Source organism: Myodes glareolus, chromosome X (genome assembly GCF_982192425.1).
Source record: "Myodes glareolus chromosome X, mMyoGla1.1, whole genome shotgun sequence".
In the NCBI taxonomy this organism is placed as follows: Eukaryota; Metazoa; Chordata; class Mammalia; order Rodentia; family Cricetidae; genus Myodes; species Myodes glareolus.
Window position 1 is genome coordinate 111,201,417 of NC_142053.1, and position 25,884 is coordinate 111,227,300.

The 25,884-nt window shown below is 41.1% G+C and overlaps 1 protein-coding gene across 1 annotated transcript in view; it reads right to left on the bottom strand.

Moving 5' to 3' along the window:
- Gemin8 (gem nuclear organelle associated protein 8) overlaps positions 1-10,968 on the bottom strand; it is a 43,554-nt gene extending 32,586 nt beyond the window's left edge. Inside the window, exon 1 of the mRNA XM_087903206.1 lies at positions 10,884-10,968. The gene's annotated coding sequence lies outside the window, so the exon portion shown is untranslated. The remainder of the gene's footprint in view (positions 1-10,883) is intronic.
- Between the last annotated feature and the right edge of the window lie 14,916 nt (positions 10,969-25,884).

Here is a 25,884-nt window from a genome sequence, read left to right on the forward strand (position 1 = left end):
TCAGCCAAAAAAAGTACCAAAAATTTCTGTCATCATAATCGTCAGCAGTGCCTGTCCTGCTAGAGTCGCAGGAGAGTCCTTAATAATCAAATATAAACTACTAGAAGTCTCAGTGTAATTATTTGACAAAATATGTCATAACTTGTGGGAAACTTTTCCTATGAAAATTGAATTTGGATCAGATGCTTATTGCATGGTTATTCCAAAAAGTGAAAACTGGAAACAATTTAAAAGCCAAAAAAAAAGAAAGAAAGAAAGAAAGGAAGAAAGAAAGAAAGGAAGAAAGAAAGGAAGAAAGAAAGAAAAGGCTAAGACAGTTAGGTAGTATCATTAGTGAGCACCTTGTTCTTGTAATATGGACGAATCATACTGGTATAAAAATTATTTAACAAATATATATACCGGCTGCCTACTGTGTGCTAAATGTCTCCATTGTCTTGTAGCTTCTAGGCACACGTGGCTTTGAGATATTGAAATGTGAAAATTTTTAATATGCTGAAGTAAATTCCATAGTATACTTTAAAGAATTAATATTGAAAAAAAAAAGAATATAAAATTGAAATAGTCTCACTTTTGGTTGGCTTGAAACTCACCATGTAGTCCAGGCTGGTTTGAATTCACAGAGATTCACCTGCCTCTTCCATGTTGAAATTAAAGGCATGTATCACCAAATCTGACTTAACTCTCAAATTCTAAGCTGTGATATAGCGCAATTGACGGATTGCTTACCTAGCATGCACGATGCCCTGGATTATACCCCTAGTGCCGCTTAAAACTGATCATGGTGGCACACCTGTAATCCCAGAATTCTGGAGATGGAGACAAGGTTGTCTTTGGTGACATAGTGAATCTGAGACCAGCCTGGGATACATGGAGCTCTGTTCCAGGAAAAAAAAAAATGAACCTTGTCCTAGGGGAGGATAATTTACCTTAATGAAGAGTAAGATGAATTATCTTTATATTTTTACTTTATTAATGTGCTTGTTAGAACATAAAATGATATATGTGGCATACATTGTGATTCTAATGGAGAGTAGTATTTTCTTTACTGAATATACACTGGTAAACAAGATAGCTTTTTAAATTCATAAAATTGACAGTTGGTTGGGTAGAGAGCATAGACAGTAAATGAAAGTGCAGTTATGTTTTGGTTTTGTTTGTTTTAGAGTCTTAGGTAGCCTGCCATAGAACTCACTATGTAACCTGGGGGGGGACTTGAATTGTTCATGTCCTTGCTTCTATTTTCCAGGTGGAATAGGGTTCACTACCATGCCTGGCATATTGTAGTAGATGAAGTGAATAATATGTTGTAGACAGGGCCAGTAGATCCAGTCACATGCACGCACGCGTGTGGTTTGGTGTAGGCAAAAAATGAGTTGCCAGTAGCAACACTCACATGTGACAACTAAAAAAAAAAAAGTCCCCCAGGGGGCAAAGTCACTGTCCGTTGAGACTTATTGTCTTAAGATGTGGACAACTCATCCATCATAAAGACAAAGCACTTTTGAAATTTTCTGTCTTTCAGGTGGCCTAGGCACCCAGCAGCAAGTTAGCTGAAGATGAAGTCAAGAAGCTAGCAGATTATATCCTTCCCCTTGTCTTATGGAGATAGCTATCTTCTTGGCTGAATTTTAGTGGATATTTCAAATTAGTTGCCTAAAAACATTGGTGGTGTTTAACAGTGAGCACTTAAAATGTGAGAATCCAAACCATGATCACTTTACGATTCTAAGTACAGAAATTGATGCTGTCCACAGACAGCAATATAAATGTATGGATAGCATGTGATACATTTGCTCATGAATAAAGGGGAAATGGCTGTGAAAAAAAAGGTGAGAATTCTGTTTAAGAAGCAGATCAACATAATTAAGGCAATATACAGCAAGTCAACAGCCAACATCAAACTAAATGGAGAGAAACTCCCAGTGATTCCACTGAAATCAGAAACAAGACAAGGTTGTCCATTTTCTCCATACCTATTCAATTTAGTTCTTGAGGTCCTAGGAAGAGCAATAAGACACCAAAGGGAGATTAAGGGGATACAAATTGGAAAAGAAGAAGTCAAACTCTCACTGTTGGTTGATGATATGATTGTTTACATAAGTGATCCCAAAAATTCTACCAAGGAACTTCTACAACTCATAAACACTTTCAGCAATGTAGCAGGATACAAGATTAACTCAAAAATATCAGTAGCCCTCCTGTACACAGATGATAAAAGGGCTGGGGAAGAAATCAGAGAATCAACACCCTTCACAATAGCCACAAATAGCATAAAATATCTCAGAGTAACTCTAACCAAACAAGTGGAAGACTTGTATGACAAGAACTTTAAATCTTTGAAGAAAGAAACTGAAGAAGATACCAGAAAGTGGAAAGATGTCCCATGCTCTTGGGAAGGCAGAATTTATACAGTAAAAATGGCAATCTTACCGAAAGCAATCTACAGATTCAATGCAAAGCCCATCAAAATCCCAGCAAAATTCTTCAAAGACCTCGAAAGAATAGTACTCAACTTCATATGAAAAAGCAAAAAACCCAGAATAGCCAAAGCAATCCTGGGCAATAAAAGAACTTCTGGAGGCATCACAATCCTTGACTTCAAACTGTACTACAGAGCTACAGTACTGAAAAGAGTCTGCTGTTGGCATAAGAACAGTCAGGAGGACCAATAGAATGGAATAGAAGACCTGGATATCAATCCATGTATCTTTGAACACCTGATATTTGATAAAAAAGCAAAAAATATCAAATGGAAAAAAGAAAGCATATTTAACAAGTTGTGCTGGCATAACTGGATAACAGTATGCAGAAAAATGAAAATAGACCCATATCTATCACCATGCACAAAACTCAAGTCCAAATGGATCAAAGACCTCAACATAAAGCCAGCCACACTGAACCTTATAGAAGAGAAAGTGGGAAGTACACTTGAACGCATTGGCACAGGGAACTACTTCCTAAATAGAACCCCAGCAGCACAGATACTGAGAGAAACAATTAATAAATGGGACCCCCTGAAACTGAAAAGCTTCTGTAAAGCAAAGGACATGGTCAACAAGACACAACGACAGCCTACAGAATGGGAAAAGATCTTCACTAACCCCACATTAGATAGAGGTCTGATCTCCAAAATATTCAAAGAACTCAAGAAATTGGACAACAGGGCTGGAGAGATGGCTCAGCGATTAAGAGCATTGCCTGCTCTTCCAGAGGTTCTGAGTTCAATTCCCAGCAACCACATGGTGGCTCACAACCATGTGAAATGAGATCTGATGCCCTCTTCTGGGCTGTTAAAAAATAATATATATATAAAGAAATTGGACAACAAAAGATTACATAATCCAGTAAAAATAATGGAGTACAGACGTAAACAGAGAACTCTCAACAGAGGAATCTAAAATGGATGAAAGACACTTAAGGAAATGTTCAACATCCTTAGTCATCAGAGAAATGCAAATTAAAACAACTCTGAGATTTCATCTTAAGATTTCATTTTAAGAATGGGCAAGATCAAAAACACTGATGCCAATTTATGCTTGAGAGGTTGTGGGGAAAATGGCACACTTCTGCATTGCTGGTGGGAGTGCAAGCTGGTACAACCCCTTTGGTTGTCAGTGTGGTGATTTCTCAGAAAATTAGGAAATAACCTCCCTCAAGACCCAATAATACCACTTTTGGGTATTTATCCAAAGGATGCTCAATTGTGTTACAAGAACATGTGCTCAACTATATTCATAGCAACTTCGTTTGTCATAGCCAGAACCTGAATGACCCTTGATCGAAGAATGGATTAAAAATGTGGTACATTTACACAATGGAGTACTACACAGCAGAAAAAATAACAACAGCTTGAATTTTGCAGGCAAATGGATGGAACTAGAAAACATCATTTTGAGTGAGCTATCCCAGACACAGAAAGACAATTATCACATGTACTCACTCATAGCTGGTTTTTAAACATAAAGCAAAGAAAGTCAGCCTACCAACCACAATCCCAGAGATCTTAGACAACAATATGGACACTAAGAGAGACTTACATAGATATACTCTACATGGGAAGTAGAAAGTAGAAAAAGACAAGATCTCCTGAGTAAATTGGGAGCATGGGGACCTTGGGGGAAGATTGAATGGGGGAGGGGAGAGGCAGGGAGGGGAGCAGAGTAAAATGTAGAGCGCAGTAAATAACATGGGGGAAAAAAGCAGGTTATTTCCCACAGCTTGAAAATGGTGAGAGGGTTTGGAAATGCTAGGGGAGGGTGTAGCATTACTTGTCTTTTAGCGCCACCTCGTGGGATTTTTTAATGCGCTCATTCCTCATCCAGCATTTCCTATCCTTTGTTTCGTCTTAAACTGAAGATTCTGCAAAACTTTACAAGGTCACCCATGCTAAGGACTTTTAAACTGCGGTGGTCTCACGCTTGAGTCTATTGGTGTTTGGGGCTGTGTAGCACCTATGCATTGTAGAGTATTTAGAAACAACCCTGCTGTCCCAGGTTGCCTCTCATTTGTAAGAAACAGAAATCTTGTCAAATGTCCCCTGTGGCACAGAATTGCTCGCGGTTGTGAATCACTCCGTTAAGCCAGACAGCCATGTACATTTTCTGGGTTTTGCAGCTTGCATAGCACAGTAGTCTTAGGGCAGCCGTTCTCAACCTCTGTGCTGTGACCCCTTTGGCACACCTCTATCTCCAAACATATTCAGGTTATGATGCCAAACAGCAGCAAAATTGCAGTGATGAGGTAGCACAAAAGCAATTTTATGGATAGGTGGTGATGGTGCATGCCTTTAGTCCCAGCACTTGGGAGGCAGAGGCAGGCAGATCTCTGTGAGTTTGAGGTCAGCCTGGTTTTAAGAGCTAGTTCCAGGACAGGCTGCAAAGCTACACAGAAAAAAGCCCTGTCTCGGACAACCAAAAAAAAAAAAAAGTAATTTTATGGCTGGGGTCACCACAACATGAAGATCTGTATTAAAGGGTCGCAGCATTAGGAAGGCTAAGAACCACTATCTTAGAGAGCATCCTAGGAATGACCTGTATGGTAAGGATAGGATAACAGTGCACCTAAGAAGTGAGATTCCAATCATAAATATCTTGCTACAACAGGACATGCCCTCCTGTTCACAGTTTGCAAGATCCCACTCCTGCTAAACTCAGCAGTGGGAGGAGAGATCTTTGGCAAGATGGGAGAGTGGAGTGCTAAGTCCTACATGCTAAGGATGCGAATCTAAAGGGAGTAGCAGAGCAAAACCCTAGGCTATGCCCCACAAATGGGACACAGGTAGGGGTGATCCAGTGATGCTGAGGAGTTCATAGCTAATCTCCTGGGCTCCTTGAACCTCCCTACCCCACCCTAGGGCCTGTGTGTGGTGGAGAAAGTTGTTGGAAAGCACATTCCTGTAATAGCTGCACTTGGGAGGTGGTGGCGGGAGGGTCAGAAATTCAAGGTCATTCTTGCCGGAAGCTAGAGGCCAGCCTCCGCTACTTGTTACTCTGTCTCAAAGGACAACCAAGCAAAGAGCGGCTTTCTAGGAACACCTCTAACATCCTCTGCTCCTGTCTCTCTTAGGTCCTGTCCTATGCTTTCTCTTTGTTCTGGGATTCAAGACCTACCCACTAGGCCCTCTCAGTGGCCGGTTGCCCTTACTGACAAGACCTGGTACTCAGGTCGGTATTCCAAGAAGCTTCCTACCTAGAACCAGCTCTTCCCGTCTTTATCCTGCCTGGGGCGCAGCAGCCAAGGTCCTTTCTGGGTGTTTCCCAGAGCCTCAGAAGCTTCCCATTCTCATGCAAATGCACCTCACTTTCCCAACGGTCACTTTTTTTTTCTATTTCCTGCCCTCTGAGCAAGTGACAAACTTGTTTGGGTTCTCTGATCCTTCCAATACTTTCTTGGGTCTTTCAGTCCATTCTTTTTGCTGGTCTTCCTTTCTGGCTTTTTTTTTTGTGGTCATCCTTATGTAAAAATCGGGCTGCCTTTATTTCTTCACCTTCTCCTCTACTCTCATGGTTATTTCTTTCAGCAACTCTCTCTGAGGCCATTGCAGACTTTTCCTGGCATACTGCATATCAGTCGTCTACTCGGCAGGGCTTTCCAGAAACTGACTGTGCCTTCTTTTTCTTTTTGCAATTAGAAAGTGCATCTCACATTACAAAAGTAACACATGCTTAAAGCAACAGGAGAGGGGGTAGAGAGAGGGAGGAAGGGAGGTAGAAGGAGCAAGAAGAGACAATCACAAAAGCAATAAAAGTACAAGTCTGGGAAAACCCAGGTAGTTTAACCACAAAGGAAAATGCTAAGAATCACTTGCTCTGGGCTCTGGGTGTGGTAGTACACACCTGTGATCCAGTACTAGGGAGGTGAGAGATGAGAATTGAGAGTTTGAGGCCAGCCTGGGATTCATAGTGAGAGCCTGTCTCAAAAAACAAAACAAAACAAACAAACAACAACAACAAAAAAACCAAAAACCAAATCAAGATGGTTCAGTGAGTAAAAGCACTTGCAGTGCAAGCCTGATGACTTCAGCTCAGTCCCTGGGCCTCCACCTGGAATTTCTTCTCTCTCTCTCTCTCTCTCTCTCTCATAAATAAGATAAAATCTGCCTCCTTAACATACCTAAACATAATTAAGACAATATACAGCAAGCCAACAGCCAACATCAAACTAAATGGAGAGAAACTCCCAGCAATTCCACTGAAATCAGGAGCAAGACAAGGTTCTCCACTCTCTCCATATCTATTCAACATAGTTCTTGAGGTCCTAGCTAGAGCAATAAGACACCAAAGGGAGATCAAGGGGATACAAATTGGAAAAGAAGAAGTCAAACTCTATGTGCTGATGGGACGATAGTTTGCATAAGTGATCCTAAAATTTCTACCAAGAAACTTCTACAACTCATAAACACTTTCAGCAATGTAGCAGGATACAAGATTCACTCAAAAATATCAGTAGCCCTCCTGTACACAGGTGATAAAAGGGCTGGGGAAGAAATCAGAGAATCAACACCCTTCACAATAGCCACAAATAGCATAAAATATCCCAGAGTACCTCTAACCAAACAAGTGGAAGACTTGTATGACAAGAACTTTAAATCTTTGAAGAAAGAAACTGAAGAAGATACCAGAAAGTGGAAAGATGTCCCATGCTCTTGGGTAGGCAGAATTAATATAGTAAAAATGGCAATCTCCAAAAGCAATCTACAGATTCAATGCAAAGCCCACCAAAATCCCAGCAAAATTCTTCAAAGACCTCGAAAGAATAGTACTCAACTTCATATGGAAAAGCACAAAACCCAGAATAGCCAAAACAATCCTGGGCAATAAAAGAACTTCTGGAGGCATCACAATCCCTGACTTCAAACTGTACTACAGAGCTACAGTACTGAAAAGAGTCTGCTGTTGGCATAAGAACAGACAGGAGGACCAATGGAATGGAATAGAAGACCTGGATATCAATCCATGCATCTTTGAACACCTGATATTTGATAAAGAAGCAAAAAATATCAAATGGATAAAAGAAAGCATATTTAACAAGTTGTGCTGGCATAACTGGATATCACTATGCAGAAAAATGAAAATAGACCCATATCTATCACCATGCACAAAACTCAAGTCCAAATGGATCAAAGACCTCAACATAAAGCCAGCCACATAGAAAAGAAAGTGGGAAGTACACTTGAATGCATTGGCACAGGGAACTACTTCCTAAATAGAACCCCAACAGCACAGATACTGAGAGAAACAATTAATAAATGGGACCTTCTGAAACTGAAAAGCTTCTGTAAAGTAAAGGACACGGTCAACAAGGCAAAACAACAGCCTACAGAATGGGAAAAGATCTTCACTAACCCCACATCAGACAGAGGTCTGATCTCCAAAATAGACAAAGAATTTAAGAAATTGGACAACAAAAGATTACATAATCCAGTAAAAAAAAATGGAGTACAGGGCCGGGCGGTGGTGGCGCACGCCTTTAATCCCAGCACTCGGGAGGCAGAGGCAGGTGGATCTTTGTGAGTTCGAGGCCAGCCTGGTCTACAAGAGCTAGTTCCAAGACAGGCTCCAAAGCCACAGAGAAACCCTGTCTCGAAAAATAAAAAATTAAAAAAAAAATAAAAAAAATGGAGTACAGACCTAAACAGACAACTCTCAACAGAGGAATCTAAAATGGATAAAAGACACGTAAGGAAATGTTCAACATTTCATCAAAGAAATGCAAATCAAAACAACTCTGAGATTTCATTTTACACCTGTAAGAATGGCCAAGATCAAAAACACTGATGACAACTTATGCTGGAGAGGTTGTGGGGAAAAGGGAACACTCCTGCATTGCTGGTGGGAATGCAAGCTGGTACAACCCCTTTGGATGTCAGTGTGGTGATTTCTCAGAAAATTAGGAAACAACCTTTCTCAAGACCCAATAATACCACTTTTGGGTATTTATCCAAAGGATGCTCAATCATGCCACAAGGACATGTGCTCAACTATGTTCATAGCTGCTTTGTTTGTCATAGCCAGAACTTGGATGCTCCTTGGTCGAAGAATGGATAAAAAATGTGATACATTTACACAATGGAGTACTGCATAGCAGAAAAAAAATAACGACAGCTTGAATTTTGCAAGAAAATGGATGGAACTAGAAAACATTATTTTGAGTGAGGTAACCCAGACACAGAAAAACAATTATCACATGTACTCACTCCACTCATGGGTGGTTTTTAAACATAAAGCAAAGAAAGCCAGCCTACAAACCACAATCCCAGAGAATTTAGACAAATATATGGACACTAAGAGAGACTTAAATAGATATAATCTACATGAGAAGTAGAAAGTGTAAAAAGACAAGATCTCCTAAGTAAATTGGGAGCATGGGGACCTTGGGAAGGGTTGAAGAGGGGAGGGGAGAGACAGGAGGGGAGCAGAGTAAAATGGAGAGCTTAATAAATGTTAATAAAAAGGGGGGAGGGGGGAACTGCCTTCTTAGCATGGCAGACAGCACACCTATCTCATAAATAATAGAAAAACATTCAACCCCCCCAACCAATCACAGAAACAAACAAAGAGGAATTATCAACATTATTACCAAGTAGTCCTCATACTTGGTGTCAGTCTTCCCAGTTTTGTTTTACACTCTTTTAATACTTTGTTCTAAATTTTATAAATTTTCACACAAGTGTCATAATCTCTCTCTCTCTCTTACATATGTTTAAAACCCAATGGTCTCTTATTGGAGATGTTTCTGTGTAACTGCTCTCAGGAAGCCAACTGTTAGGGTGGAATTCAGGATGTAGGGTAGTTAGTAAAGAACGACTTTGGGACATCTAGGAGAGTAGAGGTCCACCCAGGATTGGTTAGAGCAGAGACCTTCAGTGGCGGCATATTGACATATTGGACAGGGTAGTACTTTGTGGTCAGAGCTGTCTAGCACATTGTAAGGGTGTCCTTGGTCACTAACATCTAGACTTCAGCAGCAACACCAACACACTCTTCAACACTGCCAAATACCCTAGTGTACAGGTATCAGAACCACCTTGGTTAAAAACCACTGAAGTAGCAAGAAGGGTTTCGATTGGACAGGAGTCTAACAGTAGGATTGGTGATCTCTGTGTCAATCCCAGGAGCCAGAATGACTACTCTGACTTGTAGGAAGGAGGGTTGGTGGCAGAGCCTTTATTCTCAGACATGGACCAGTCATTGGGCCCAAGATCCTGAAAAGAGGTGTGATATTGAAAGCAGAGACTCTCTGATGCTGGAGCCTTTTGTTGAATGATAATCTAGTGTTTATAACATGGGGCACTCAGCAATTGTTAATTTACCTCTTACTGCCTGCCATTCAGTGTAAGGATTTCTGAGAACTGGACCACATTTTGTTTGGTTGTATGTTATCAATATCTAGTAGACTATAAACGAATAACATGTGGTGAAATTAAATAATTAAATAAAATGGGGTGGTACTTGTGGTTATTTGGTTATTTACATACTTAAATTTTGTGATCAATTTTGGTGTCACATAGTGACAGTGACAGTGGTGTCACACAACTTTAATCCCCATACTTGGGAGGTAGAGACAAGTGGATCTCTGTGAGTTTGAGGCCAGCCTGGTCTAGAGGCCAGCCTGGGGAATTCCAGGAGAGCCAAACCTATACAGAGAAACCTTGTCTCCAAAACACCAAAGACAAAAAACAAATAGATAATAATACTTTAATTTTTATTTTGCTGAGTTGTGGGAAAATCTCAAGAGACTAACTTATGTCCATATTGTTGTTATTTTAAAATAGGAGTTCTTTCAAGGGTAACGTACTATCAAACTGATCTTCATTAATGCCCTGAATCTTCTGTACATGAGAGTATTAGTAATTTGAAAAGAGTATTAGAAAGTTGAAGTGCAAAAGAACCAACTAATTTCTGATGTGCATTCAGAATTCCAGCATCAAAAATTATATTTTTATTCATTAATTTTTTGAGACAAGGTCTCACTATGTAGCTCTGGCTGTCCTGGAACTCACTATGTAGACTAGGCTGGCCTCAGTTCATAGAGATCCACTTGTTTCTGCCTCCCAAGTCCTGGGGGATTAAACACATGTACCACTCCACCTGGCTCTGTATTTTATTTTTATTCATGTTTGTGAGATGATATTTCATCAGTTCTCTGAGAACTTCATATAGTGCCTTTGGATGAAAATTTGCATTTTGTTATTTTTTTGTCAATTTTAAATATTTTTATTTAAGAAATTGCATTTCCACTTAGGATACAATGCTTATGAAGTGCAATGTTACTTCCTTTCCTTGTGCCCGTGAAAATTGTGTGTGCATGTCATCTTGACATAAGTTAGAGTCATTTGGGAAGAGGGAAACTCAATAAGAAAATGTTCCCACCAGACTGACCTTAGAATAAGCCCGTGGTACATTTTCTTAATTGATAATTGATGTGGCAGGGTCGAGCTTGCTGCAGGTGATGGTGTCCTGGGTTCTGTAAGAAAGCAGGGTGAGCAAGCCATGAGGAGCAAGCCAGTAAGCAGCACCTCTGAATTCCTGTCCTGACTTCCCTCAGCAATGGGATGTGGCTTGAGAGTTGTGAGGTGAAATAAATCCTTTCCTCCCCAATGTTGTTTACAGTCACCGGGTTTTATCAGCAGCAATAGAATCCTCAACTTCGCAAACTATTACACTCTTTCATCCAGCAGAGGGCAGAGTTGTACATGATTATTCCCGGAGAAACACTGGCCTTGTAAAGTTGAAACCAGTATATTTATTAATTTGTCTTTCCCTGTGGTGACATGTGTCACAGGTAAATTAGTCTACCTGTACATCTAAAATTCAATAACGTATTGTTTCTAGATGATATTCCATTAATGTATTTCCAACTCTATTTTTTCGTGTTATTACATCTCCAACAGCCCCAGAATTGGGTTCAAATTATTCTCTAGCAGTTCGTTTCCACGGGCTATGGTTGTTTGAGCCTCACAAGGTGTAAGCCTTTTGGAGAGCAGCTTCCTCCGTGGTATGCTTTCTGTCCTGACAAGATGCTTTATTACAACAGAGGAAAAGCTCATCGCCCTGTACTGCACAGTGTCTAAGATGCCTTAGGGATTAAGGAAGAATTAGTTTAACAGCACTCCTTCCACACTGCCGGATTTTTCGTGGCCTGGATCGTATACCTGCTGAACTCACCATGTATAATGGATGGGCAGCTCTAGATTTGTCCTTTAATTTCCTGGGCCGTGTTGCCACTTCTCAGAACTCCTATCTTCTTCTGTTAGTAGTGGATCTGTGATGGCTGCTGGGCCCTCTTAGCAGGTGGCTTTACAGGGCACGGGGCCCACTCCTCAGATGTGTGGCCCGTCACCTATGCTACGGACCAGAATAACTGAAGCAACAGTAGCCACTGTGACATAACTGTAGGAGATCAAATTCTCTAGTGTCCTCCCTGCAAAGACTTGAGCAGAATGAATTTCTGAGTTCCCTCCTGAAAAGACTTTATACGAGTGAATTCCAGAGTTTTTGGGCAGTTCAGAGAAATCTCTAAGTGAGAACTTAGAACTCTGATAGCCTGAGGAGAAGAACTTTGGGTAATATTACAAAATATTTTCACTTTTAAAGCAGGTCAAACGCATTTTGTACTTTAGATATGTTTTTGATGCCACATTGCATAATTTATTCAATACTATAATAGAACCAATGGAAATATATGTGAAGATATTTATTAAAGCATTATTTGTGGACAATTAGTTAAATATGAACACAGTTATTATGAACAAGGATTATTAGGCAGCCATAAAAATGCAAATTATAAATATTATATGGATATGTATAAAGGGAGTGAAGTAAATAAAATAAAAACAGAATAAATTAAACAGTGTTTTAATAGTTGTGCTGAGATCGAGAGTAATCTGGCTGAGGAAAGATGGCAGGATTATTATTACTTTTTTATTCTTTGAGACAGGGTTTCTCTGTGTAACAATCTTAGCTCTCCTGGAACTCCTGGAACTTTGTAGACCAGGCTGGCCTTGAACTCAAAGACTTGAACTCAAAGTCTGCCTCTGCCTCCCAAGTGTTGGGATTACAGGCGTGCCCAGCAGAGATTCTTAATAAGTCCTTGCCTGGGAGCTAGAGATAGCTCTCTGTCTCCTTCCCTTTTGAAGTCTCATTATTGCTGTTATAATTGTGTTTCTGGAAAAGAGGCTTCTAAAGAGCTTTTCATATCTCGTTTCAAAGTCAGTAGTGCCCGTTTATCCAGTATGCTAGAGAAGAAGTAGTGGATTTCATAACTTATGGGTCTATTTTTTGTATTTATTGATGTTTGCTCCTCTCAACACACACACACACACACACACACACACACACACAGAGAGAGAGAGAGAGAGAGAGAGAGAGAGAGATGTTTTGACTAAAAATCTTTCTAAAATGTGATTTTTGCTTTCTTTTTATTGCCAGTGGTTACTTGAGCCTCTTTTCTTTTTTCCTTGTGTCTCAGGCTTACCAAGATAAATGTCAATCTCTCTCTGAGATGAGACTACAATGATGTCCTTATGTGAAGTTCAAGTGTAGGCTTGTTTGCTTTTGTATGGAGTGATCAAATGTCTTTGATTTTTGATGGCTTGATTTTTATTTTTTATTTTTATTTATTTTTTTGCTGTTGTTGATCTTTCACTCTCTTGCAGTCAGTTTTATCAGGGGCTGCTTTCATGGCTGCTGCTTTCTCAGCCGTTGACAGCCTTCATTCCTAACTTCTCAACCAATTTGCTGCTTCTGTTGTGCTTTGTGAGAAAAGTCACACAAGTGTGTTTACTAGAATTCTACCCAGAGTGCTCCCATGGTTATTCTGCTTTTTGGGAGCATCTTGCTGCTGGAGAGAGGTCTGTCTTGGTTGCTCAGAGGTGCATTTTGCTTACTTCTCAGCTCTTGGCTGTTTCTGGTACAGGTTGCGGTCTCTGGAAGACCTCTGTGCATGAGAGACATGCTGCTGCAGGGAAAATAGAATACTGGTTCACTGAATCTGAGCATAGCCGTAGTAAATCCAGTCAACACTAACAAATCAATGGGAGCTGAGAGCAGAGTCCAGTAATCAATAGCTGTAAAAAAAAAAAAGTTCCCTGGTGCCTCTGCGCCCTTCTCTTTCCTCGTCACGTCATCTCTTCCTTTCACAGACGTCATCCTGATCTGCCTTACCTCCAACTGAGATAGGAGCAATGCAACAAGGAAGATCAGAAATGATACAAAAATACAGCAGAGCATAATATTTTATGCCATTTAAGATTCTTATTTACAGGCTGGGGATATAGCTCCTTTGGTGATGCGCTTGCCGAGCCTTCATGGAGCCCTGAATCAACCCAGCCAGCACTGCACTGCTAATACTCACCTGTAATCCCAACACTTGCAAGGTGGACATAAACCGGAAATCCAAGGTCCTCCCCAGTTACATAGCTCTTTTGAAGAATTCCTCTTCTAATTATCCATTGGCATCAACTCCATCTTGAGGGTGTTGATGTACTTATAGAACTTGGGAAAGCCTTATATGAGTACAGGCCTCTGCTTTCTTCCTAAAGTCTTTGCTAGACGGGTAAAACAAAATATGCAAACTCACTCCCTACTTTTTAGGGCAGCAGTTGGAATAATAACTTGTAACGGGACACAATGTTGGGTGTTCTTTGATTCTTAAGGACCTAACAGATTCCACGAACCACTTTGTGAAAAGTACCTTATTCTTTGGAAGGGAGAAGAAATTTTCTTACTTATTATAAGACTTATAACTGATATTTCATGTAAAAACAGGATTAAAAAGTTGGCTTACTATGTATTCTTTGGTATTTTTGAGACAAGATCTCATGGAGCCCAGGCTGGCTGTGAACTTCCTTGTGTAGATGAGGATGACCTGAACTTCCAGTCCTTTTATTTCTACCTCCAAAGTGCTGGGATTTTAGGCATGTGCCACCACACACAACATTTTCATTGAATGTAAATTAAAAACGTTTATTACTTTATTCATTACTTGGTTCATTTGTGTGTATGTGTGTGAGCAAGAACAAGCTGTCTTTTGACCTCAGACCCATACCATGGCACAAATCCAAGTCATTAGGCTTGGCAGAAAGTTTGGTACTTGCTGAGCCATCTCATCAATTCTGATATAAGCTTTAAATGCCATTAAGGAGCCTTCAGAAATGAATACTCAGAGATTTGGGAAGACTGTTCATTTGAATGGGCAGTATTGGGAGTGTGATTGGAGGACAATGCGTGCAAGCTGGTGGTTATAAACTGGGGGAGCTCAGCAAAGCCTACTTGCCTGCATTCTTGGCCTTTGTGTGGAAAGTTTTCTCCCCCTCCATGAGTAGGGTAGGTCAAGTAGGGAGAAAGGGGCGCGAGTGTTTGAGCAAGAACCTTCTTAGGTTTTGTGCCCTGCTTCTGGAGAAGGTCAGAGGGTGTAGCATGAATAATAAAAACCCAGAGACAGATACTGGGGTTCAAGGTGAAGATCAGAAAAGCAAAGCCGTCAAGCCACTAGAGCGCTCTTACCTCTACAAAATTTTCAGGCTGAAAAGAGAGCAAGTTCCTGTCTATCCTGCTTTATGTTCCATGAAGCGCTGGGATTAAAGGCGTGCACCCCCACCACCTAGTGGTGACTGCTGGTATTGAAGGCGTGTTTCACCAGTGTCTGCTCTGTCTGTCTGGCTAACCAGTGTGGCTGTTTTACTCTCTGATCTTCAGGCAAGCTTTATTTATTACAATACAAATAAAATATCACTATAAGGGGCCTTTCTTGCTTCTGCGGTTTTCTCAGTTGCTAAATTGCCGTATTTTGGAGGTCCCGAGCCCCATCAGTTTAGAGTGATGTTTGAGATGTTACCCATCTTGTAAGAATCAATTTAGGGGATCTGGTGGCTCAGTGTAAAGTACTTGCCTCACAAGCATAAGGTCCTGAGTTCAGATCCCCAACAACCATGTAAAAAATCTGGGTGTGGTAATACATAGCCTAATCTCAGAATTGAGGAGGCAGAGATAGTCAGAACCTAGAAGATTGCTGACCATTTAGTCTACCTCAGAGAGCCTGCCTCAAAATATCAAGTGGAGAACAAAAGAGGAAGCAGCCAGTGTTGACTTCCAATCCCATATGCACTTATATATCTGTGCACATATATAAAAACATACACATTCACATGTATCACACACACACACACATACACACACACACACACGATTGTAGTAGTGGTGGAAGTTTTGTTCAGTGTGGTTCAAATGATCATCAGTACTGAAGAAATAGCTGGAGACCATAGTTGTGAATACCTAAAGTCGTTGCCTGAATAAAGAACACGTTGGAACTCGATGCACCCAGTGAATTCTGGTTTGTTCACAGTGGTAGAGTCAAGGTTAGCTTCTAAGAAAATCATCTGATAAGACATTTAGAAACAATTTCAAACACAGCCTCGGGAGCTCCAAAACCATTCCAAGTCACGTTTCATCTAATAATTAAAACATTCTCTCATCACATTTTGTAGTGTTGTAAAAAAAAATTCTGAAATAACCAATATTCTTCGTATCGTTTTTGCTCATTTTCTCTTGAGAATATTAATGGGAGACAAAATGGTCCAAAAGTTAAGAATTAGAGGGTACTTTCTTTTCGGGCTGAAAGATTCTGTGAACACGTAGACAGCTGGTAACCAGCAGTTCAGCGGGTGTTAAGGATAATGGATGCACTTTATTATTGATATTCAACTAGTTTTCTACGGCAATAAATGTGCAATGACATCAGTACCCCCAACTGATAAGACCATGGAGATAAAGCACCAGTTTGTTCCTTTGCCACAGCACTTCTTAGCTCAGGATTTATATTAGAAACACTCGACAAGCTTAAAATAACTCCAAACCCAGGCCACATTGTAGACCAATTAAAAACTCCAGTCTCTTGGGACGGAGACCTAGATCCCTGTGTTTAAAAACTCACTAGATGGTTTTAACCTGTATCAGAGTTTTTGGATACACTGCTTTAGAGAACATTCCCGCTTGGTTTTATTTAAGCTTAAGTCCTTTAGAGACTCTAACAATATTTAACAGCCCTTTCCCTTAAGTCTTTCGGGACCATTTCTGTGTCTTTAGCTTTAAACCAAAAGCGACTCATTTCAAATGAATAATCTTACCCATTTTCTTTTATTCTGTCCCTCTGTTTCTTTGCTGTAGCTTTTTTTTCTCTGCCATATTGATTAAAACTGTGTAACAACACAAGGAGTTAGGTCATCCTTGGTTTAAACACAGGGCGAACTATTTACTAATTGTCATGGATTGGTGATTTAGCTGGTGTCCAAGGTGATTTCTCCCATGTGCACAGTAGCTTTTCCTTGGATGGGGATGGCTTTACTCACTATGAAGTATTTGGGAGTATTGAAGAGGTTTTTGACTGTCACTACTACTCTGACATCCACTAGATAGATGCCACGGGTAGTTCTAAAGAGAAGTACCTTAGTTTATAGAGGAAGGACAGAGTTTGGGCACCTGACTTCAGCATCATCCCTCTACTTTCCATCAGGGTGACCTTGAACAACTTAGTCTGTCTGCCAAAGTCCCATTTAGATACGCCCTTTTCCTTTTCACTGGTCTTGGACTTAATGGGGGCTTTATATAGGATAATATGTTTATGACATTAACACAATTAATTATCATCAAAATGTGTCTTCCTCTATCTGGAGAATGTATGGCCTTTAGTCTGCACACCTGATAATATCAGAGCTGCTGTTTTATGACGGAAGAGGAACAGAGTGGAAGAGGTTGGAGGGTGGGATTGTCTTTTACCATGCATCTGCTTTGAATCCTAAGTAGAAATCCAACAAAAATAGCGATGCAGTACACCAGCAAATCCCTGCCCTCCGTTTGCGTTCCTCTGCTACCTTACCTCTGACTGGACTCTTGTGCTGAAATAGAGCCTTCCAGTACACAGGCTTTAATGGGCCTGATAAGCAGTAAGATATGCTTGCAAGTGCTGCTTTTAAAAGCAGAGGTTTTAATGGTAATGAACATGGTTTGCTAATAAACTTTATTATTAACAAGAGGCAGATAGTTACAGGAGTTTGAAGTTCATGGAAGAGCTCAGCGCTAAAAATGGGGGTTTGGGAGACATAATTACAGACGGAGTCCAAGTTATGGGAGAAAAGGAAATCGCAAGGGATGGTGTAGGGCAAGAGCGGCACTCAGGATGGAACTGGAGAAATAACACCTAGCTTACCATCCTTGCAAACCCACCGTGCTTTCCAGCTCCCTTTCGCCTAATGCACGCATCTGGATGTTAGAGAAGATCCCTGTTAATCCCTTGTCCTTGTCAACAAGTCAGGTAAGGCTGGCTTGAAAAATAAATTGATTTCCACTGAAGAAAAAAAAGGGAGTGCTCCCCAAACTAGATAGGGAATCTCTGTATTGGTTGCTCCCCATTAGTAAGGGTCACTTAAAGTTTTTTACAGTACAATAGACATGCCAAAGTGGATGGGAGAACTACCATGGGACCTGAACCCTGGACAAAGAACCACAGGCAACTAAGGGATGCTGAGACAGGGAGAAATAGTCTTCTCCGGGGAAGAGCACACCAATTGGTTATCCAATATCACATGGTCAGCCCTGAAAACACACATACAAGTAACATTGTACAGAAGGAGCAGGCCATATTTGGGAATATTTATGTTCACACACATGTACACACACACACTTAATGAAAAAAGAGGCTGCTTATTTGAAGGAGAGCAAGGAAGGGTGTATGGGAGGGTTTAGAGGGAGGAACAGGAAGGGAGAAATGCTGTAATTATAATCTCAAAAATAAAAGAATAAAGGTAAAAACCAAAGCTTTGTTGTAATTATTTAATTAGATTATGAATCAGAAAATTTGAACCTTTTCTATGTACATGTCTTTCTTTAGTGATAATGTCGTGTAACCATTTAATAAGTGCTTTATTGCACTTATTTACTTTTTTTTTATTAAAAATTTCCACCTCCTCCCCTCCTCCCACTTCCCTCCCCTCCCCACCCCCACTCCTCCTCCCCTTCTTCTCCAGGCCAAAGAGCAGTCAGGGCACCCTACCCTATGGGAAGTCCAAGGTCCTCCCCTTTCCCCCAGGTCCAGGACGGTGAGTATCCAAACAGACAAGGTTCCCAAAAATTCAGTACATGCAGTAGAATCAAAGCCCAGTGCCATTGTCCTTGGCTTCTCAATCAGCCTCCACCGTCAGCCACATTCAGAGAGTCTGGATTGATCACATGCTCCATCAGTCCTATTCCAACTGGCCTTGGTGATTTCCCAAGGTGATCAGTCCCACCGTCTCAGTGGGTGAATGCAGCCTTCACGGTCCTGACTTCCTTACTCATGTTCTCCCTCCTTCTGCTCCTCATTTGGACCTTGGGAGCTCAGTCCAGTGCTCCAATGTGGGTCTCTGTTTCTATCTCCATTCATCACCAACTGAAGGTTCTATGGTACTATGCAAGATATTTATCAGTGTGGTTATAGGAGAAGGCCAGTTTGGGCACCCTTTCCTCTGCTGCTCAAGGAACAAGCTGGGGACATCTCCTTGGATGCCTGGGAACTGCTCTAGAGTCAGGTCTCTTTCCAACCCTAAAATGGCTCCCCTAATTAAGATATATACTTCCCTGCTCCCACATCCATCCCTCCTTCATCCCAAACCATCCCATTCCCTCAAGCTTTCCCTATCCTCCCGTTCTCCCTTCTCTCCCCCCATTTCCCTTTATCCCCACCTCACCCCCACCCCCGTGCTCCCAACCCCTGCCCGGCAATTTTGTCTACTTCCAATACCCAGGAGGATAACAATATGTTTTTCTTTAGGTTCACCTTCTTATTTAGCTTCTCTAGGAACACTAATTATAGGCTCTATGTCCTTTATTTATGGCTAGAATCCACTTATGAGTGAGTACATACCATATTCCTCTTTTTGGGTCTGAGTTACCTCATTCAGTAAAGTGTTTTCTATTTCCATCCATTTGCATGCAAAATTCAAGATGTCATTGTTTTTTACCGCTGAGTAGAACTCTAAAATGTATATATGCCATACCTTCTTTATCCATTCTTCTATTGAGGGGCACCTAGGTTGTTTCCAAATTCTGGCTATTACAAATAGTGCTGCTATGAACATAGTTGAACAAATGCTTTTGTAGTATGATTGGGCATCTCTTGGGTATATTCCCAAGAGTGGAATTGCTGGGTCCTGAGGGAGGTTGACTCTCAGTTTCCTGAGAAGCCACCACACTGATTTCCAAAGTGGTTGCACAAGTTTGCATTCCCATCAACAATGGATGAGTGTTCTGTTCCCCTTACTCCACAACCTCTCCAGCATAAGCTATCATTGATTGGTGTTTTTGATTTTAGACATTCTGACAGGTGTAAGATGGCATCTCAGAGTTGTTTTGATTTGCATTTCTCTGATCGCTAAGGAGGTTGAACATGACCCTAAGTGTCTTTTGGCCATTCGAACTTCTTTTGTTGAGAATTCTCTGTTCAGATCAGTGCCCCATTTTTTAATTGGGTTAATTAGCATTTTAAAGTCTAGTTTCTTGAGTTCTTTATATATTTTGGAGATCAGACCTTTGTCTGATGTGGGGTTGGTGAAGAACTTCTCCCAGTCAGTAGGTTGCTTTTTTGTCTTAATGACAGTGTCCTTTGCTTTACAGAAGCTTCTCAGTTTCAGGAGATCCCATTTATTAATTGTTGCTCTTATTGTCTGTGCTATTGAGGTTCTACATAGGAAGAGGTCTCCTGTGCCTATATCTTGTAGACTACTTCCCACTTTCTCTTCTATCAGATTTGGTGTGATCAGATTAATATTGAGGTCTTTAATCCATTTGGACTTGAGTTTTGTGCATGGTGATAAAAACGGATCTATTTTTATTCTTCTACAGGTTGACATCCAGTTATGCCAGCACCATTTGTTAAAGATGCTTTCTTTCTTCCATTGTATAGTTTTAGCTCCTTTGTCGAAAATCAGGTGTTCATAGGTTTGTGGATTAATATATGGGTCTTTGATTCGATTCCATTGGTCAACATCCCTGTTTTTGTGCCCATACCAAGCTGTTTTCATTACTGTAGCTCTGTAATAGAGTTTGAAGTCAGGGATGGTAATGCCTCCGGAAGTACTTTTATTTTATAGGATTGTTTTGCCTATCCTGGGTTTTTTGTTTTTCCATATAAACTTGATTATTGTTCTCTCAAGGTCTGTGAAGAATTTTGTTGGGATTTTGATGGGGAGTGCATTGAGTCTATAGATTGCTTTTGGTAGAATTGCCATTTTTACTATATTGATCCTCCCAATCCAAGAGCAAGGGAGATCCTTCCATTTTCTGGTATCCTCTTCAGTTTCTTTCTTCAAGACTTAAAGTTCTTGTCAAATATATCTTTCACTTCCTTGGTTAGAATTACCCCAAGATACTTTATGCTATTTGTGGCTATCATGAAAGGTGATGTTTCTCTGATTTCCCTCTCTGCTTCTTTGTTCTTTGTGTATAGAAGGGCAACTGATTTTTTTGGAGTTGATCTTGTATCCTGCCACATTGCTAAAGGTGTTTATCAGCTGTAGGAGTCCTTTGGTAGAGTTTTTGGAGTCGCTTATGTACACTATCATGTCATCTGCAAATAACGAAAGTTTGACTTCTTCCTTTCCAATTCGAATCCCCTTGATCCCCTTATGCTGTCTTATTGCTATTGCTAGAACTTCAAGCACTATATTGAAGAGATATGGAGAGAGTGGACAGTCTTGTCTTGTTCCGGATTTTAGTGAGATGGCTTTGAGTTTCTCTCCTTTTAATTTAGTGTTAGCTGTCAGCTTGCTGTATATTGTTTTTATTATATTTAGGAATGAACCTTGTATCCCTAATCTCTCCATGACCTTTATCATAAAGGAGTGTTGAATTTTGTCAAATGCTTTTTCAGCATCTAATGAAATGATCATATGATTTTTTCCTTCAGTTTAATTATATGATGAATTATATTGATAGATTTTCATATGTTGAACCAGCCCTGCCTCTCTGGGATGAAGCCTACTTGATCATAATGTATAATTTTTTATCTCATCTTTTCATAGAGATGAAAATCTCTCTAACCTTTACCTGATGGCATCTGAACAAGTGGCCTGGCACACTTAAGTTCAGAGTTAGGTGTATGTGTGTTTATAGTTGGTTTTTTTGTTGTTGTTTATTTATTTCATTTTTTGAGACAAGATAGCCCATGTTGGCCTCCAATTCCTTATGTATTGAGAATGACTTTGAACTCCTTATCCTGTCAGTCCTTCCTGAGATTACAAACATGTACACCTGATGCTACAAATACACATTTGTGTACAATTTGCATGTGTGTGTTTATGAGTGTGAGTATGTGTGTGTTTTGGTGCGTGCATGCGCGTGCATACACGTGAATGGAGGCCAGAGGACACCCTTGGGTATTATTCTTGGGCATTGTTCATTATGGTTTTATTTTTATTTATTTATTTATTTTGTCTCTCACTAACCTGGGCTTGCTGGTTTGGCTAGGCTGGCTGGCCAGTGAGGCTCAGAGATCTGCTTGCTCCTGTCTCCCCAGCGCTGAGCTGTCAAGTGCACCGTCATCGCTCCGAGTTTTTATAATGTGAGTTCTGGGGGTTGCACTCAGGTTCTCCAGCAAAGCAAGCACTTTAGCAACTGACAGATCTGCCCAGCCCACTAAATGATTTTTATTGCATACAAAACAAAAATTATAAACAAGCGAGGAAAGAACTTCCTCTCCCAAATCCAAAATTCTCACTGATACTTGTGGAGAAATTCCTACTTGAGTCGCTTTGGATTACCTTCAGGTGCTACCTGCCTCTGATGGCAGAGTCCTAGGAAAACCATCTACAGGCAGTTCTAGTAAATGCCCTACAGGCCCTATAGGAAATCCCCTCAAAGAAAAGCATTGCTTTCTATTGCCTTTGGTCTTCTTGTTAGTTTAAGTACATTTAAGAGCAAAATTCATCCACATACAAGGAAGAAAATTTCCGTGAATCCTTCCATTGACTTCAGAAAATGGATCAGTGTGACAGCAATTCCCTATACATTAATTAGACAGCTTGCAGGGTGCATCAGCTGCTAATTTCAATTATTTCCCCAAGTTTTACTCTAGATAGATCTAAAGAGATCTTTGTATGCCGAGATATGCCTCCAATGTAAGTGCATTGTCATAAAATGGATTCTTCCTCCCCACCCCACCCCCAGTATAAGTAAAACAGGTCTTTTTTTTTTTTACTTTGAATACCAAACTATGAGTCTACACATACTTCCACACACTGATCATGCATTTTCATGCACGTATTGGGTACCCACTGCACATAAAGCAAGGCACTGAGGCTGTGAACTCAATTGGAAGGGACTGGGTGCTAGGGAGAAAGAAAGGTAATCTTGAGGCAAAAGAGAAAAGGTTCATGGGCCAGGGATTGTCAGACTGAACATTTTTTTTAGACATCAGCTTTATTTACGTTAGCTTCACTTTTAGAAAGTAGAGCTAAGCCCCAAACTCAGAATTGGCTGGGAGGGCTCTGGAGGCACTGGATAGTTGAGGAAAGTTTGTGGAGCTGAAGCTTAGGGAATCTATGTTGTGCTGAAGGCTCAGGAGAAGAGCAGATTTATCTCACTTGGCTGTTTTGCTGTGGTCCCTGAATGAGGACAAGTACCCTCAGGCCTGTGTTTACAAAGCTGTCCTCTCCGGGAAATCCCTTGTGTTTTTATCAGAAAAATACCAGTAGTTTAGCCCCAAGTCCAGATATTGGACGCTGTCGGTGAGGGGCCTTGGAAGCTACTTTTTCAAAAAACCAAGCTCCCTCGGCAGTCCTTATGCATAGACAGTTTTCGGCACATAGACAGTCTATAGCACTGTGATTCTGTTTAAGATTTGGGTCTGGGCTGGGTGGTGGTGGTGCACACCTTTAATCCTAGCATTCTGGAGCCAGAGACAGGCAGATCTCTGTGAGTTCAAGGCCAGCTGGTCTGGTTTACAAGAGCTAGTTCCAGGATAGGCTCTAAAGCTACAGAGAAACCCTGTTTCCAAAAGCAAACAAACAAACAAACAAACACCAAAAAAAGAGATTTTGGAGATCATTTAAGGGAATGTCAACAGTATTCAAGTTCCACTGCTAGCATCTGAGATCTTACTATCCTTTAGTGGGCTTTGCCATCCATTTCCTAAGCTTTCCAGGGGAGTTCAGGGCAGGCACATAGAGATCGGGATTTCAGTCTTTCCACTCTGCCAGTCCAGAAGCTGATCATCCAAGAGAGTTTAGGCTACAGAGAAGACTGTTACATAGGGGGCCATTATTCATACAAAGTCAATACGGCAGTCTTCCTGGATGGATTAGCTTGGTTGGTAGAGTGCTCTACTTAGCATGTAGGAAGTTCTGTATTTTAGTACTATATAAAAAGGGTCTAGGTGACCCACGCCTTCAATCCCAACGCTCTGGAGGAAGAGTCAGGAGAATTAGAAGTTCAGAAGTTCAGGGTCATCCTTGGTTACAAAGCAAATTCAAGGGTAGCCTGGGACGTGTGAGATTTTTGTCTCAGCAAGAAGAGAGAGAACTGCATCTTAGAGGCAGTTGTGCTGTTAGCATTCAAAGGAGAAGGCGGGAGAGCAGGGGGAAGCAAGCACTCTTTAAAAGACTTGCTGCTTCTAGAAGGTTCATCAAGCAGCTGGTGTCTTGATTATAAAGTGACGCTTTCAGCTTTCAGCAATAAGTGGTCTCACCAGGTCCTCAGAGTGAATAGAACCCTGGCTGATCACAGTGGGACCATTTCTCACCTGCACAGGATATCTGTCCTAGCAAGAGGCTGCCTTCTCACGGCTAGTAGAAAAAAAAAATCGCTGGCTTTGTTCACGGTCTTTTTACTCCAAACAATGCCATGTCTTTTTCCTCTCTACAAATGGCACAGCAGATGGCAGTCCAACATAAAAAGAATGAGAGGATCATGCCACCACCTCTAATGGTGACACACAAGCACGAGCTAGCAGCATTTGGGAACCCCCTGAGTGGTGAAGAAGCACCATGGCCTAATGAAACTCTCAGCCTGCCAGAATGGCCCTCCATCTGTGACGGCCGACGCTATCTTTGCTGCCAGGTGGGCTCTGAGCCCTTGAAAGGTGTTGCCTGCGACTGAAGAAGCGGAAAATGAGACCGTGTGTGTGTGTGTGTGTGTGTGTGTGTGTGTGTGTGTGTGTGTGTGTGTGTGTTTGTGTGTTTACTAAAAATGTGCAGAGGAAAGCTGACTGGGAAAGAGAAAAGCACGGGAGTAATCAGACAGGAAGCTAACCCAGCTCAGTGAAAGCAGCCACTCACAGGCAGGGACGGCCACGGGGAATTAAGCCTCTAAAGGAGTGTGCCTAGAACTGGGCTCCATATCCGGTTCATCTGTATCTAAAAGGAAGGGGTCTCACCACGGATCCTTATGGAAACTGGAGCCAGGGCCGACCTGAAGGGCTGTTGTGACGATAAAGTGAGTTGTTGCTCCCAAAGAGCTCGCGCAGAGCACATTGAGATAATTAGCGATGGCTGAACTTTCCCTTCCTGTTTCTAAAGTGAATATACTACTCTTCCGGGCTTCTTTGCAAGGCTAAGTGCATCAGCATGCAGAGCGCTTGGGTCATAGTAGGCGTAGTTCTCAAATGCCATGCTTGTTCCTTCTGAGGGAAGAGGCTTTTCTTCCACGTCTTGGGTAGTGATATCATTTTACACTGAAGACCCAGACAGCCCCTGGGGATTTACTGGAAATATTAAGTCTTTCTTTCTGTCCTTTCTCTCAATTACGTGAGTGTCACTTTTAGGAAACTTTCTTGTGACAGTCTAGCACGTATTTTAGGCTATTATCTAATGTCAGGCTTGTCTTTCATCTTAATCCACAGCCTTCGCTTAGGGTTTCCTTTCCTCACAATTTACACAGATATATTACCTCACATGGTCGAGCCCAACTTTGATCTATTTTTACCAATTTAGAGGTCTTAGTTTACCCTATCAATTGTCCCTAACTCTTCCACAAGGCTCTTCCTTTCTAAGTACTTTCATTAGTCTTGCTTTCTAAATGCAATGAATTGTGTGTGTGCCAAGCACACTCGACCTTTGGCTGAAATCCGTCACTCTCAGGGCCTTTTCTTTTTTATCTTCCGTATTTAGCCTAGCTTTGTACTAGTACTCGTGGATCATGCTTGTGCATACGAATCAGTTGCTTCTTACAGTAGCATGGAGGAATGTCTAGAATTTTCGGGTTTTGGCCAAAGCTTCTGAAATACTCAAATAGTACAGACTACCTTTGGGGCACCTGGCAGATGTCTGATTCTTGTCATGGATGATATGATAACTTAAAAATTTACGGTTCAATTTAAAAGTGTTCCCATCCATCCTTCAACAAAACAAAACCTAAG